Genomic DNA, 14,915 nt, shown 5'->3' on the forward strand with positions numbered 1-14,915 from the left:
AGAACATTGTTTAAAATGCTCTGCTGTCTCTTGAATTATCTCCTGAAGTTTATAATACCAATTACCTGGATCATAAACCTGACTTCAGCATCTGTTCTTCTCTTCTAAAGTAGCTCCCCGTTGCCCTTGACTGCCCTTGCTTTTTTACACAATTATTTATCAAACCTAATTGGAAACAGCATTGAAACAGACACTTAGCATCTCCTTATGCTGCTTAACCCCTCTGCATCCAGAAGATTGCTGAACATTGCACAAGAAGATGTAATCCTTTGAGAAGCAAAGGATTCTTTCCAGTGCTGAATCAGATCGTGCCTCGTCATCACTGGGACTGCAGGGTGATCTAGATGTCCCACAAAAACAAGCTTAGAATTTCAGGGTTTCAAGGCTGCCAGTTATGAACAGAGACAGAAGCATCCTGCTGTATGAGTCTTGAGGAGTTGGCAAGAAAAACCAAAATTTAGTCCCTTATAATCTCACAATTGCATCATTGACTGGGATTATAAGGGACCTACTGGTACAGACCTCAAAAATAAAATATATTCAGTCCAGGCACAGATAATCTCCTCTCATTTTAATTCTAGTATTAGCATTAGTTATGGCCATGTTGTGGAGAAAACAAAGTGGTTTTTTTGATGTTTTAGTTTGAAAGAGATAAAAAGGAACTAAGAGGATATATTTTATAAAAAAATAATTTAGGTTAATACTTGGAAAATGAATGATTCACAGGATGCACCACAGGTCACAGGGGAAGCATAAAGCTATTCATTTCCAGGCATCACTGATTTGCTTTCATTTGTTCTCCATGATTATATACCTAAATCTTTAAAAACTTTCAATTTTGATCAACTGAAACATAAATATGACATTAAAGCAGATGTTTCATGGGAGAAGTAAGATAAAGAATAAGGGATGTTTCTGCACAAAGCATCTTCATAAATGAAGTAAAACAAATATTTTAATTCCTTGACTGCTTTAATGGTGTGACTGTATAACAACTTTATATTTTACTTCGTTTGGAGAGTGCAACCACATATATAGAAATTCAGTGTTTCTAATTTTATAATTTCAAACTGATATTTTGGGGTTACGTATTACATAATCTGTAATAAATAACTTATTTGCTGAAGAAAAGAGAAGAATAAGTAAAAATCTAATTCACTGTCATATGAATATGAAGTGTCTTAAAAGTGACTCAGAGAAACCAACTAGCTTTACAAAGTCAACATTAGATGTATTCCTAAACCACAAATGTGGATAAGTCTATGACAATATCCTATAGCAATTTATAATTTCCTTAAACTCATGCATTACATCAGCTCCAAGATATTCTTATATGAGTTTAAAGTTTAGCTAATGACCAGAAAACTTTATTCACTTTCTCAAAATCATATATTTTTTCCTCAAATATAAGATATTCTGAATTAAAAATATTTTTCCAGTCAAAGCAAATACACTAAAAGGAGAGCTACTGTAGGTCCAGCTTCCCACAGTACCTTCAGCTCAGACCTCTTCATTTTTGATGGAAAGGTGGACTTTTAAATTATAGGTGTTGAGGTTAAACCTTCAGTAGTATCCTTGATCGATGGAATCACAAGCCATGTAACTTATGAAAAAATATAGATATGATGAGTACTACAGCTATTACTGCTGTAAATATTTAATATTCTTCTGCCTGAAATAAGACAACAGAAAAAATATCCAATTACTTACTTTACTGTTCTAATGATTAGATTATTTAAGAAATAAAATGATACAATTCCTTTCTCTCTCCCACTCTCTCTCTTTCTGTATATATATATGTATATAATACATGCAGGTTACATATTTTTTTCTCTACGTATTCATATGTAGAACCATATCATTCATTCAAATATAGATAAGTATTTAGGCAAATTATTCTTCCACATAACAATTTTGACATATTTACAAAGCTAGCTTGCTCTTCATTTGATATAATGGATACCTGATACAACAGCTCCAGTGGCAATCTTGCTTACTTTTAGTTGAATACTCAAATATGTAACTTTTAAAAATTAAAAAATTCATGAAGGAGCTCATGAAAAAAATTAAAATTCTGAAAACAGCAATGTATTTATTTTAAACTCTCATTTAACTGACTGGCCCAGATTTCTACCCTGTTCTCAGAAGGCAGCTGTCCTCCTTTCGACATGGGAGTTGCATTATATTCATAGGAGTGTAAGTGCCATGCTTGTTTCCTTGTCTTTTCATGATTATTATTATCTGAGGTCTCAGATTAAATGTGCACCAAAACATTCTCAACACATTTTTCAGGGATTGTCTCCCTAATCCAATGCCCTTGTAAAAGCTTGTAATCTCCCTTGGCATTTTGCATACTCTATTCTTTTACCCAATCCAAATATCCTTCTTAAAAATCAAACTTTTAAAATTTCTTGTTATTATGAAAATAATTTCATTTATCAAAATTGTGTATGCTATTTAGCAAATAGAGTAACTAATAGATTTGTAAAAGTTCCTTAAGATCATAGAGTTAAACCACCAACCCCACCAAATCCACCACCAAATCATGTCTACATGGCTTTTATATATATTTTGGGCTGTTGTCTCCACCACTTCCTTGGGCAGCCTGTTTCAATGCTTGATAGCCCTTTCCGTGAAGAATTTTTTCCCAGTTATCAATGTAAACCTCCCCTAGTACAACATGGGGCCATTTCCTCTTGTCCTATTGCTTGGTAACTGGGAGAAGGACTGACACATGCTGCTACAACCTCCATTCAAGTAATTATAGTCAGAGATAAAATCACTACTGAGCCTCCTTTTCTCCAGTATAAATGACTTCCTCAGCCACTCCTCACAGGACATCTGTTCCAGACCCTTCACTAGATCCTCTGGACATGTTGCATCATCTCAACATATTTTTTGAAGTGAGGGGCCCAGAACTGGACATAGGATTTGAAGTGCAGCGTCACCAGTGCTGAGTGGAGGGGGACAGTCACTGCCCTGGTCCTGCTGGCCACACTATTGCTGACACAGGCCAGGGTGCCATTGGCCTTCTTGGCCACCTGGGCACAGCTGGCTCATGTTCAGCCCGTCACCAGCAACCCCAGATCCTTTTCTGTTGAGCAGCTTTCCAGCCACTCTTCCATCCTCTAATGCTGCTTGGGTTTGTTGTGACCTAAGTGCAGGACCAAGAACTTGGCCTTGTTGAACCTCATAAAATTGGCCTTGGCCCATGGATCCAGCCTGTCCATAACTCTCTGCAGAGTCTTCCTCCCTCCAGCAGATCAGCACTCTCACCCAACTTGGTGTCATCTGCAAACTCACTGAGTGCGCACTTGACCATCTCATCCAGAATCCTGTCAAACCTATTAAACAGGACTGGGCTCTACACTGAGCCTTTCAGAACCCCACTGGTGAACTGCTGCCAGCTGGACATAGCACCCTTCACCATCCCCTCTGGCCATGGCCATCCAGCCAGTTTTCTACCCTGCAAACAACAGTTCCTAAAGAAGCACCTGCATGAGCCCTTCTGCCCAACAGACTATAGAAGTATTTGTAAGAACCCCTGTTATAGTTTGTAACTTGAGTTCCCTTCTGGTAGGAAAGATTCCCTTTGATATACTTACAGGGTATTTTTCAAATTTCCAACTTTGAAATATTTTTAAAATTAAATTTTATAGAAATTTAGTTCCATTCTCAGCACTTGAAGAAACAGATGGTTATAAAGACAGAAAAACACCCGAACAAAGAACATATCCCCACTATCTCTAAAGTTGTCTCATTTGAAATAACATTTTTCACATCTCCTTCAGTGTGTGAACTGTTCAGGTTAAAAACACTTTTTGGACAACAGTTTTTGCCTGTTACCTAGTTAAAGTGGCTTTAACACTTTCTAAACTTGATAAATAATGCATAGCAAAGCAAGATTATGGTGGGTGAATATTAATGGCAGGAATTAGAGCACAGAAACTAATCTATAGTCAGAGAACACTACAGCACAGAGTACTAAGTGACATAAGTAGGCTAATTGGATGCTTCTTACAGGAACTGCTTTTCTGCAAACATTAGATTCACCTGACAAGATTTATTTGACAATTCTTGGATAAGAAAGGAAGAAAATGATTCTCTTTTGTGTCAAAATAACAGATCTGTGTCTTGACATCAAGGGAAAAACCAAACAAACAAACAAAAAAAAAAAAAAAAGAAGAGATGCACCTGATATTTTAATGGTATATTATTTTCTTCCTCATTTATTTCAAGAATCAAAATTATTCTTACTCTTCTCACAATCCTTCTCCCACCCTTGACAAAGACTCAGATTGTTAGAATAAGATAGCATTTAAGAAAATAACTATTTTGCAATAGAGTATCTTGATCAATGTTTGCATGTGGTCTAGATGACCTAGTTTAAAATAATATAGTTGTCCTTCTACTCACAAAGTCTGGAATCAACCTATGATTTGTGGATTTTTGTGCTTTTATGACTTTATTTTTTAAAAATTGATATCCATATGCCTTCCTCAGCCCAATGAACTGCAGAGGTACAGATCAGTGCTAGTCAGTAGCCCAGTTTACTATGTATCACAGTTTGTGTGTCTCTGGCCTGTGACTGGTAACCTGGGTAGAGTGACCAAATCCCACACAGCAAGTGAGAGATAGAGGGGGAAATAGGAGCAGAAAGTATTGACAATCTACTTAGAGCATTTCCTAGGTAAAGGTGGAAAATGCCTTCACCATTTTGACAGCAACCTGTCCAAAGGCTCAGCTTGATCAAAGTCCAGAATCAAGGGGAGCCAGTAGAATAACTTTGAGGGAAAACTTGAAAAATGACCTGTCAATATAAGGAACTGTCAGGAGTAAGCCCATACTGCGCTACAGCTCTATCAAAATGAATCCATTAGCTGTGTGTTTGATAGAACTCAACTGGCAACTCAATGAAATCCAAGATGAAATCCAGAAAATTACTGGATAAAACAGCCAAATTTTAATCTTATATATAGCTATATATGTTTTCTATATTCTCTATAACATTCAAAGCTGTTCTCTTGAACAGCTATTACAGAGAGAATAGAGAGTATATATGCCAGGTTTGCATTAAAAAGGCATTTGTGAAGGCTTTCCTTTAAAAGCCCAAATTAAAATAGGAAAGTGAGGTTCAGGCACAAAGTCACCTCAATTTAAATTTATGAAAAAAGAATCTGTGCTGGCAAGTGTGTTAATTTATGGGAAAACTCTGAATAATAAAATTCTAAATTCCTGTCTAGCCTATACCTAGGCTTTCATTAATCTATTAGATACCAAATGGTCTCTGAAACTACCTAGAAAATTACTTTTATTCTTTCTGATCAGGCAGGATATCCTTAGTACTTTACTGATGTAAAGCCAAGGCACAAACTCTAAGTATCAGAGAGCTGGTTGAAAAAAATATTACCCTATATTATACCAATTTCAAGAAAGATATACATAATTACACTTGTGCAATTTTTGCTGTGTCAATAGCATTTTCAATTATGTGAACATAAGGTCAAATAAAGCTAGATAACTTTCAGTAGCATTAGTGGAATCTAAATAGAATTAACACTGTAGAAGAATTATCCAGACCACTTGTAAAACTGATTGCTAAACCAGTTAGAAGCCTTTTGAAAGGGAAGTCAAGTAAATAAAACCATGGCAAATACATTAAAAGAATTATTACTTACACAATTAATTGCTACCTCGTTGCTCCTTATGTATCAATATAGATTGTTATACAATCTCAAGCCATCTTTTCAAAAGTACATCTTTCTTAAGTGGTTCAGGAACAGTATTGCATTTCAAAGATATTTTTGCATTTCAAAAGACTCAAGAATGAGTCTCACCTTTGTGTAAGTACTTATCAGAATTGTCATATATATATAAAACAGAGGTTAATTTCAGAACTTTTAGTGGAGATTTATTTATATACTTATATTTATAATATATATACTGTATATATATGCATATCTGAATTTACAGCTTTATGATTTTCTATGCTCATGTTTATATTGTAAAAATAAAGTGGAAATCCTTATATATGCTTTAAATAGCACACTTTTTTCTACATTTGGCACTTGATTTATATATCTATATAATATACAACCATATGTAAAATTTAGGTTGCAAGTACCTCATTACCTTACAGATTTTTATTAAGAAAACAAGATTTAAATGTTGTAAGCTTGCCCATTCATTTGATTTTTTTGGTGATATAAATCCATACACAATAGAAAACAAAATATTTCCATATCAAGCCACAAACAATTTCTTTTGGTTGTAATTACAAGACCTCAAGTAGCACAAGTAGACTTTAAATTCATAGTTCTGTATTTGTACTGCATCAATGGTTTTATCACAAAATAAATTTACTAAAAAGAAATTTACTTAAAAGATAAATACTTCATTGTGGTGAAGTATTCACTATCACTATGAAGTTATGAATCACTATGAAGTTAGCTTATGTCAGAACAAAGATTAATAGAGGAGAGGTCCCCGCTATATAGACAGTAGTTACTGAAGGATAAAGCTTGGCCAAGTGCCAGCTGTTTCCTTTCTACTGCTGCCTCCTGCCTTGTTATGTCTCTATGTGCAGTGTTCAACCACAGAAACATCTCACTTCTATTTTATTATGAATTTCTAATTTAAAAGAGGATTCCCCAAAATATTCTTTAGCTATATGCTATGCTACTCTTCCATGCTCTTCTACACAGCAACTAGCCTTTTGGGGTTATAGGGTTGTTTCCATTGTGAGAACAGCCATTGCCTTTCAAAGTCTTAGACACTTTCTTCCCCTCCTCCATTTTATTTCTCTTTTTGTTCCTTACTCTGAAAACCCATCCCAGGTCCAACTCATGCACCTGGATGTTTTATGCTTTGTTTCAGAGGGGGACACTGGGAAAAAAAAACAAAAAAGATAAAGCAAGCAGTGTAGAAGCTTTTCACATATTAAATATGGATGACATTCAAATTTGAGAAGAAAAGGACAGATTATGGCTCATTGTCAAGTTTCAAAGGATGCAAACTTTATTTCACTGCACCGTTCTGAGATACCATTCTCAAAGCCTTTTTTGTTCCCAAGCTAAAGGAATTGAGGGGACCTGCTCAGTTGATATGTGTTAAGCACTGGAGGACAAGTGAGATTTGTGGGGGAAAACAGAGGTCCAAAGGCTATAGTAAAAATAAAAATATTTCAGCAATAGTCAAAGTATGATTATAGATCAAAGCCCACAAAGTCTAGCAGGCAGTCCTAGTAGTTTTGAATATGTCCAAACTCTACATAAATCAAGAAAGAAAAGAACTATTTACTGAGGAGAGCTTTGTTAATATCAGGTTAGGATCAATGGAGAACACTGTTCATATTGCTGCATTGCACAGTACCTCCCTGAAACCAAATAGTTGAAACCTAATAAACCCCTGCTAAAGAGTCCTGGAGGTAAGAGCTGGACCCTACAATAGTGGAATCAAGTTGTCTAAAGTTCATACAATCCCAGAACATGCTAAAAATTCATATGCCACAGGGATGTTCTAAAAAAAATTGGTATTTGAGAAACAGTTTCTAGTTCATTATCAACACTTTATTTCCTGTTTAAAGCTTCAAGTGATGAAGAAAATTATTTATCACATATCTATAGTATAACAAACTTTCAGTACATGCTGATTTAACTACTATTTTCTGGATTTAGTATAATTGACTCCCCAAACCCATAGGCAGCAAAAACCATCTGCTTGGCAGTCTACTTGACACATGTCCGCGTGCCCCTGTGCAGTGAATCACAGCATGTTTAGGTCAGCCCAGATGTCCTAGTCTGAAGGATGAAACCAGGCTTGCCAAACTCTTCAGTGGCAGTAATTTTTGTGGCACATGATTATAACTGAGACATCCTCTTCTTCTACAACTTGGATATCTTGGGATATCTCCATATTAATTTATCCTAGGGTTTGGGCATACCTTCACACCTATTACTGATCATGACATTGCCTATGTTGTCAGTTCCTCAACCACCTCTGTGGTAAAGCACAGGGTGATGCTGTTACCTCATGCCAAACTCCTGTTGGAACTCAAAATGTCTCTCAGACATTTTTAGAGGTTCCAGGCCTTGGTCAGAAGCATTTTAGACCCTGGCAGGCAGCTGGAAACAGCTGTGATTTTGAGTTTGAGCCATGGAATGAGTTACCAACTTTGGAGGTGGAACAAGCAGTCACAAAAGGTTAGATAGTATAGTAAAAGTAGTTACAAAACAGAGGGGAAATTTTTTTAGTATTGTACAGGGGGGTTTTAACACTTGTACAGGGGGGTTTTTACTTTGTACATGGGGGTCAGAGGTTCTAAGATGGAGGAAAGTGGGCTGATCCTGTTCTTCCTCCTTCTTCTTCCTTGCCTCCATGTTCTTGGTGATGCTGGCATTCACAGATTGGTTTAGAGCAGAAAAGCTCTTTGTAATATAGGTAGTAGGTATTGGGGGAAAACTATAAACATGTAATACGTAATATATCATATAAAAGATAGCAGCAGCCCTGGGAGGGGGGAGAAGAAGAAGACAGCAGACAGAGAGGATGTCAGGGTGTGTGTTTGCCTCTGCCTGGGCCGCTGATCAAACAGCCGCAGCCCGAGAAGACAATCCTTTAGATAACCAACAAGAAACTGCCTTGATACCAAACAGCAAGAGCCTGCGCAGTTTTTCTTTGGAAGCACGGGTTGGAGGAGGAATTTCACCACCACATGGGACCCCAGAGCAAGCCTGGGGTTCCCACAAACTCCTATCCAGCTTGTTTTAATTTTATATTTCATTTTGTCTTTATTTAAATGTGAGTTAATTATGCCATTTATGTTTCTACAGCTGAACCACCTTTTTTCTGAATCTTTGTTTCCCTCCTTTTCCCAGTATTAGGTGGTGTTAAAATTGAGATATTCAGGATAGTTGCTGCCGGATAAGCAGAGATAGAACAAAAATCATAGAATAGTTTGGGTTGGAAAGGACGTCCAAAAGCCACCTAGTCCAACCCCCAGCAAAGAGCATGGACTTCTTCAAATACATCAAGTTTCCAGAACCCATTGACAGATACAGGCTTTCAGTGAGTACAAGTGGGTGTGCAGAGTGTGCGATCAGAAAACAGAAGTTAGTTTTGATCACTGGGTTCCCTGAAGATGGAGCAGTTGTAGGAAGTGCAGGAAAAGTAGCTGGCTTTCCTATTTTTTTGGGTTTTTTTTGAGACCTGGACAATCATTTAAACAGTACTTGTTGTGACACTTCTGATGTCTGAATCCTAGTAAGGAGACTTACTAGAATTTGGATGAGGATTCTTATATGGATCTAGAGGTCATTAATAATCTTCTTAATCTAGCTATCAATGAAATCATTTATGTTGTATGTAGCTGGCTGTGCAAACTAATGAAAACCTACTTCAACAAAATGAAAATGTGTTATATTTCCTCATACAGTAATGTGGAGAGCAAACAGTATCTAAAACATGAAATATATAACATAAATTGATGTATTTCCCAGCACTCACATAAGCTTTTAGAATCTGAGAGCAGAAGAAAATTTTCAGTGCAGGTTAAAATGATTTTCAGTAACTTATAGTTAAAAGTAGGTTCTCTATATATCACATCGACAACTTAAATCTCCAAAGTATAAGTGCCAAAGACCCTTACTCTGTGTAAAAGCAATTTGCTAGATAAAACCCAGGAATTTCAATTAAGGATGAATGTGCAATTACTTTAAGGAATAATAAAACCAAGCTTTCCATTAGGAATATATGAGCAGCTGTTAAAAACAATAAAATACTGTCAATACTGTCTCTTCATTCAATTAACTCCTAACCTTGCAGACCACAGATCATTTCATTTGTCACCATATCGATTAGGCAGCTCTACATTTTCAGAGTACCTCTATGCCATTAGGTTATTAGATCCAGCTAATTTCTTTCTTGAGAATTACATGAATACATTTGACACATTCATTAGCTAATGAAGTCAGAAGATTCATATCAAATCCTTTCTGTAAGTATTGAGAACTACCATTATCAAAACTCCAATTCAGAAACAAAATATGTGTTGTTTTTAAAGATATAATATACAACAGCTAATATTTTGAAACTAAAATTTTCATTTCCTTGCAGCTATAAAACTACAGGTAACAAGGAAATGATGTTAAACAAAAAATCCCCCAAATATCAACTGCCAAAATAATTTATGATCTATTAGGTACAGAAGCTCTTCCTTCAGTATTTTAAAATATATTTGAACTATATATCCTCTCCTAACAGTAAAGCAATTTTCACATCTACTGTTTGACTGACTGTGAATGCACTAACCTTAACAAGCTATTTTTGTAGAGTCAGATTCAGACAAGTTTAAAAAAACCACCTTTTTTTTTCATATAAAGTGAATTGATAATGTAATATGCAAAGTAATTTTATGTATAGAAAATAAATATAAATGCTTCCTTATGTTTTTAGGAGGTGTGTAAAAGAAAGCATTCTCTTACCTTAGTCAAAGATCCTTGCTGCTGACTGGAACAATTTTACTTGCATCTTAGTAAACTCTTGAACAGTAATCCTGTTATATGTCTACAGCAGTTTCATGGGGGTGGGACTTCTGTGTAATAATGAATTCACCAGGGAATCTTCCCTTTGAAAGAGTGCTGCTGCAGACAAGGAAACCACTCTACACTTACTGTCACAAGCTTCTGGATGATTAGGTTAAGACACAGGGAGCAAGTACAAGTACACACATGGAGTGATGCAGATTCAAATATTTCCTATATGTTAAAGCTTTCAGAGGATGAAAACTGCAGTATGCTTTACAAGGAAAGTATATATATAAATATATGTATGTATGTGTGTGCATACACTTTATATATGGAAAAAGGAGAGTCATAAAAGGCCATTATGAATAAATTATTTATTTAGCCTATAGGTGTGTGGAATGTCTGGGTTTATTAGCGATTCTAACCATTTAATCTGAGAAACTCTAATTCAAGCATGTCAATCCTTCCCTAAAAAAAAAAATTAAGAGTATCATAATCCTAAATGATAAGCTGCAGAAAAAGCAGATACGCACCCACCCTACTGGCTATCACTAATTTCCCATGTAGTTGGCAGCTCAGACATAATGAAGAAGCTCTGTACTATGTTAACCCAATAACAAAAAATAGCTTCCTGTGAGCTCTCCAACAAAGAACAGTGATGTTTATAGTGATTATTATTAAGATGTATGAGTAGACAAACCTTGGAGAGTGTATGTGGTCATTGATATAGTAGACAACAAATAAAAGCATCAATTGATAATTTGAATGAAAGAGAGATATATCTGGCAAGGTTATGGCAGTGAATATAACAAAGGGTGAAGGGTCCCAGTATTCAGCCAACCACCTCAGTAGATCTGTAAGAATAATGGTCATACAACCTGATTACTGGACTATGTGAGCCTATCAGCCTTTATTGAATCATCCAGCACTTCCCTTATTTCCTCATTTACAGATAAAAAGCAAAACAAAGCTGACTCATGGATTTCCAGCTCTGCAGAGGTGCTTTCCAGCAGGTCAGTCACAGACTATGCTGGTGTCTGGGATTACATACACAGATGCAGAACCCTGCATTTGCCTTTATTGAATTTCAGAAGGTTTCTCTCTGTCCATCCCTCCAACCTATCAAGGTCTTTCTGAAAGATAAGCACAGCACCCAGGGGTATCAGCCACCCAGTTTTGATGCATCAGCAAACTTGGATGAAGAAGTGGAGTATCTTTTGAGCAAGTCACTGATGAGTAAGTTAAACAATACTAGGCCCAGTATTGAACCTTTGGGGACACTGCTTGTGACAGGCTTCCAAGTGGATCTCGTGTCACTAATAATGACTATCTGCTATTCAGACAGTTATCAATCCACTTCGCTGTCCACTCATCCAGCCCACACTTCCTGAGTGGATGCTGTGGAGCCTGTGAGGATGCTGTGAGAGACTGTGTCGAGGCAGACAATACCCACTGCCCTCCACTCGTCCATCCAGATAGCTGTTTCATCTGTTTCATCGTAAAAGTCAATCTGGCTGGCCAATCCTGCCAGTGACTCTGCTTGTAGCTTTTATAGCTTTCTTGTTAGCTAACTCACAAGAGGTACAAACAATCATAGCTTTCTTCTGTATAAATTCCAGCATTCGTTCAGGGTGTGAAAGACAAATTCAGCTCCCTTCCCTTCAAAAGCAACTTGAATTTTCTCAGCTCCATGCAACTGCCCTTACCATTGAGTCATGGTCTTGTTTGCCACAACTTTTCTTGAAACTGTCCCAACAGGGATGCTACACTCAAGAATTTGAGTTACTCAAAAGACAAACCAAAAGAATAATCATCATCCTAGAATGTTCAAATGTGAGTGTTACCTGAATAGGAGATAACAACCTTACCTAATGTAGAATTCTGAGGATGTAATTTCCAAAGAAATGAAAAGAATTTACAGTTGCTCAACTCAAAGTGCAGAAGGTGAAGGAAGAACAGCAAGGGAAAAGAATTATAATATTTAGCTATGTCAAAAGCAAGTGATGTTTCCCATCTTTATAGAAGACAGCATAACAAAGAAGAAGTTTAAATTACAGGGAAAAATACTTTCCAATGCCTAATCCTTGGATCTACCAGTAAACAGGGAGACTCCTCAGCCTTCTTATTTGCCTGAAAGCCTTTAAGAACAGGTTTTAAAAAGTACCATAAACAATCTGGGAAGAGTTAGTTTTACATTGGCTGAGAGAGCTTCTCTGAACATGTCTAGACAAGTTTTTCTGTACAAGTTCAGAATATTCAGGAGTCAGAAATGAAGCTTGTTCCTGTCAGAAATAGTTTTATCCAAGCACAAGTATACTTTTTTAATTTCTAAAAATATTAAAAGTAATTATTTTGATAGGAGTTCTTTATGTCAATAGAAGTGTGAACGCCATCCTGCTAATAAGACACTTAAAAGAAATATAACACTAATTGATAATTTCAATTAAATTTCAAATATATGCTTGATGCATTAATTGGAAAGATTTTACCTTCACCCAAAGACCTGTAAAAGAATTGAAGTGAACTGAACAAGCTATTTAATGAAAATAAAATTTTCCTTTCAATTTGATGCAAAAATTAGAAGCATGTAAGACTGCATTTCATACTGACAGAACAAAACCCACATGTCACATGCACTAGACTTCTCCAAATGCTGTGATTCAGCTCTTTATATGAAGTAATTGCACCCTGGTAGACCTTAGAACTTAATTATTCTGACCTAACAGACTGACCTTACCTGAGACCTTCTTTTACTGATCTAATATGCAGTTGAAAGTCTGTTTCAACTTCTGGCCTGTGCATTGCTTGTATTAAATTACTTGTTTTCACCTACTTTACAGATTACTTCATGGAAAAGTGACACCAGACAGCCAAGATATTGTCTTTTAAATAAATAAATTACATGCAGCCCCCTTTGCTACTGCTAAATCCCAAGACTTGCAGTTACACTTCTTCTGTTTGATACTTATAGTCAATATTGGATAAAATTCTTCCATACAGTTGTTCTTATTCACTTAAACTGCAATATTTTGTAAGCAGAAAATGTTCTTTGATAAAGGAAATTAAATTTCATAAAATGCCATCTTTCTACAAACAGTGGTTGAATTTACTGATGTGTTGTGGAACTGTGGCCAGTGTTAAGCATTACCTGCACATCATCAAACCAATTAATTTTTTTTGGGAAAGACACAAAGCACTCTAGATACTGGAAACTGCATTTCATCTACAAGCTGTAAACAGAGACATTGATTGTCAGAAACAAATCTGGGCAGAATCATGGCTCAATGGCATTTAACACAAAGAAGACATCTTCTCAAATAAGTGTTTTGTATCCTTTACCTCTTCCAGTCAGAGAAGCTCAATCTGCATCTCTAGTACACAAAATCTCAGACAATTTTTCTTTACTCTTCCATACTAAAGTACAGAATAATTTGGTGATATAAAGGCTTCTGTGTGTAGTCAGTTCTTCTGATCATTAGGAAAACAGCAGAGCTCTTGCTGCCTCTCAGGGGTATTACTCATCAGGAGCATACTTCACATTTCCTTATAACAAGGGCTGTCAAAAGAACCTGGGGCAGCCCTCTGCGGAGTCACCTGGTGTATCTAGAATTATCTAGCTCTTTAGAGATTGCAGAAGTGTACCTAAAGGAGTTTCTGAGACAGTCTATTAAAAAATGCCATCCTGTACCATAACATAAATACCTTGAAAAAATATTTTTGTTGCAGAGGTTTGGCAATACAGCCTAAGTAATAACATTTGAGGAGACTAGGCCGACATATTTACCATAAACATATTTTCCCATTGAAACAATAATTTTAGGATGTCATATAACTGTAGTGAAGAAGATAATGAAAAGATACAAGATGGACCAAAATGCTACAAATAGACTGGGATACACCAAACAGTATTGCACTGAGAAATAGTTGTAATACCTCTGTGCATATTTGCTCCATTAAGGGGTTGCAGTCCTTTGAATTATTTTTTTAAACCATACTTCTCTGCTGCTGTATATGAAATAGAAGATTGCAATGAGAAAAAGTCTCATAAACTACAAATCTTCTGCATTTTTTCAGTTGACTTCATGACTGGCTTGGTGTGTGGTGTTTCGTTAATGCCACCATAAGTTTCTTAGAAAGTTCAAGAAAGACATGGTTTTCCTTCTACAGTTTTTCTGGAGATGTATCACTGCATTAATGTACTGCTTACATTGAACAAACTGCTTTCAAACTTTTACTAAGAATGCAGCTCTTAAGCCCAAGTGTTAGTGTTTATGTCAATACAACTCTTAATGCATTCTGTTGCTAGGATAAGTTTGTTTACAGCTTGTGGATGAAGTAATTTTCATACCCTTTTTGTGAGGATCCCCTGTTTTTTCATTGACTGAATAGTTG

General features: G+C 36.2%; 1 protein-coding gene across 1 annotated transcript in view; it reads right to left on the reverse strand.

Moving 5' to 3' along the window:
- Nucleotides 1-10,525, reverse strand: part of DLC1 (DLC1 Rho GTPase activating protein) — a 246,183-nt gene extending 235,658 nt beyond the window's left edge. The window contains exon 1 of the mRNA XM_085577906.1: nucleotides 10,482-10,525. The gene's annotated coding sequence lies outside the window, so the exon portion shown is untranslated. The remainder of the gene's footprint in view (nucleotides 1-10,481) is intronic.
- Nucleotides 10,526-14,915: the final 4,390 nt, after the last annotated feature.

This window comes from Lonchura striata, chromosome 4, assembly GCF_050655825.1.
Source record: "Lonchura striata isolate lonStrDom1 chromosome 4, ASM5065582v1, whole genome shotgun sequence".
In the NCBI taxonomy this organism is placed as follows: Eukaryota; Metazoa; Chordata; class Aves; order Passeriformes; family Estrildidae; genus Lonchura; species Lonchura striata.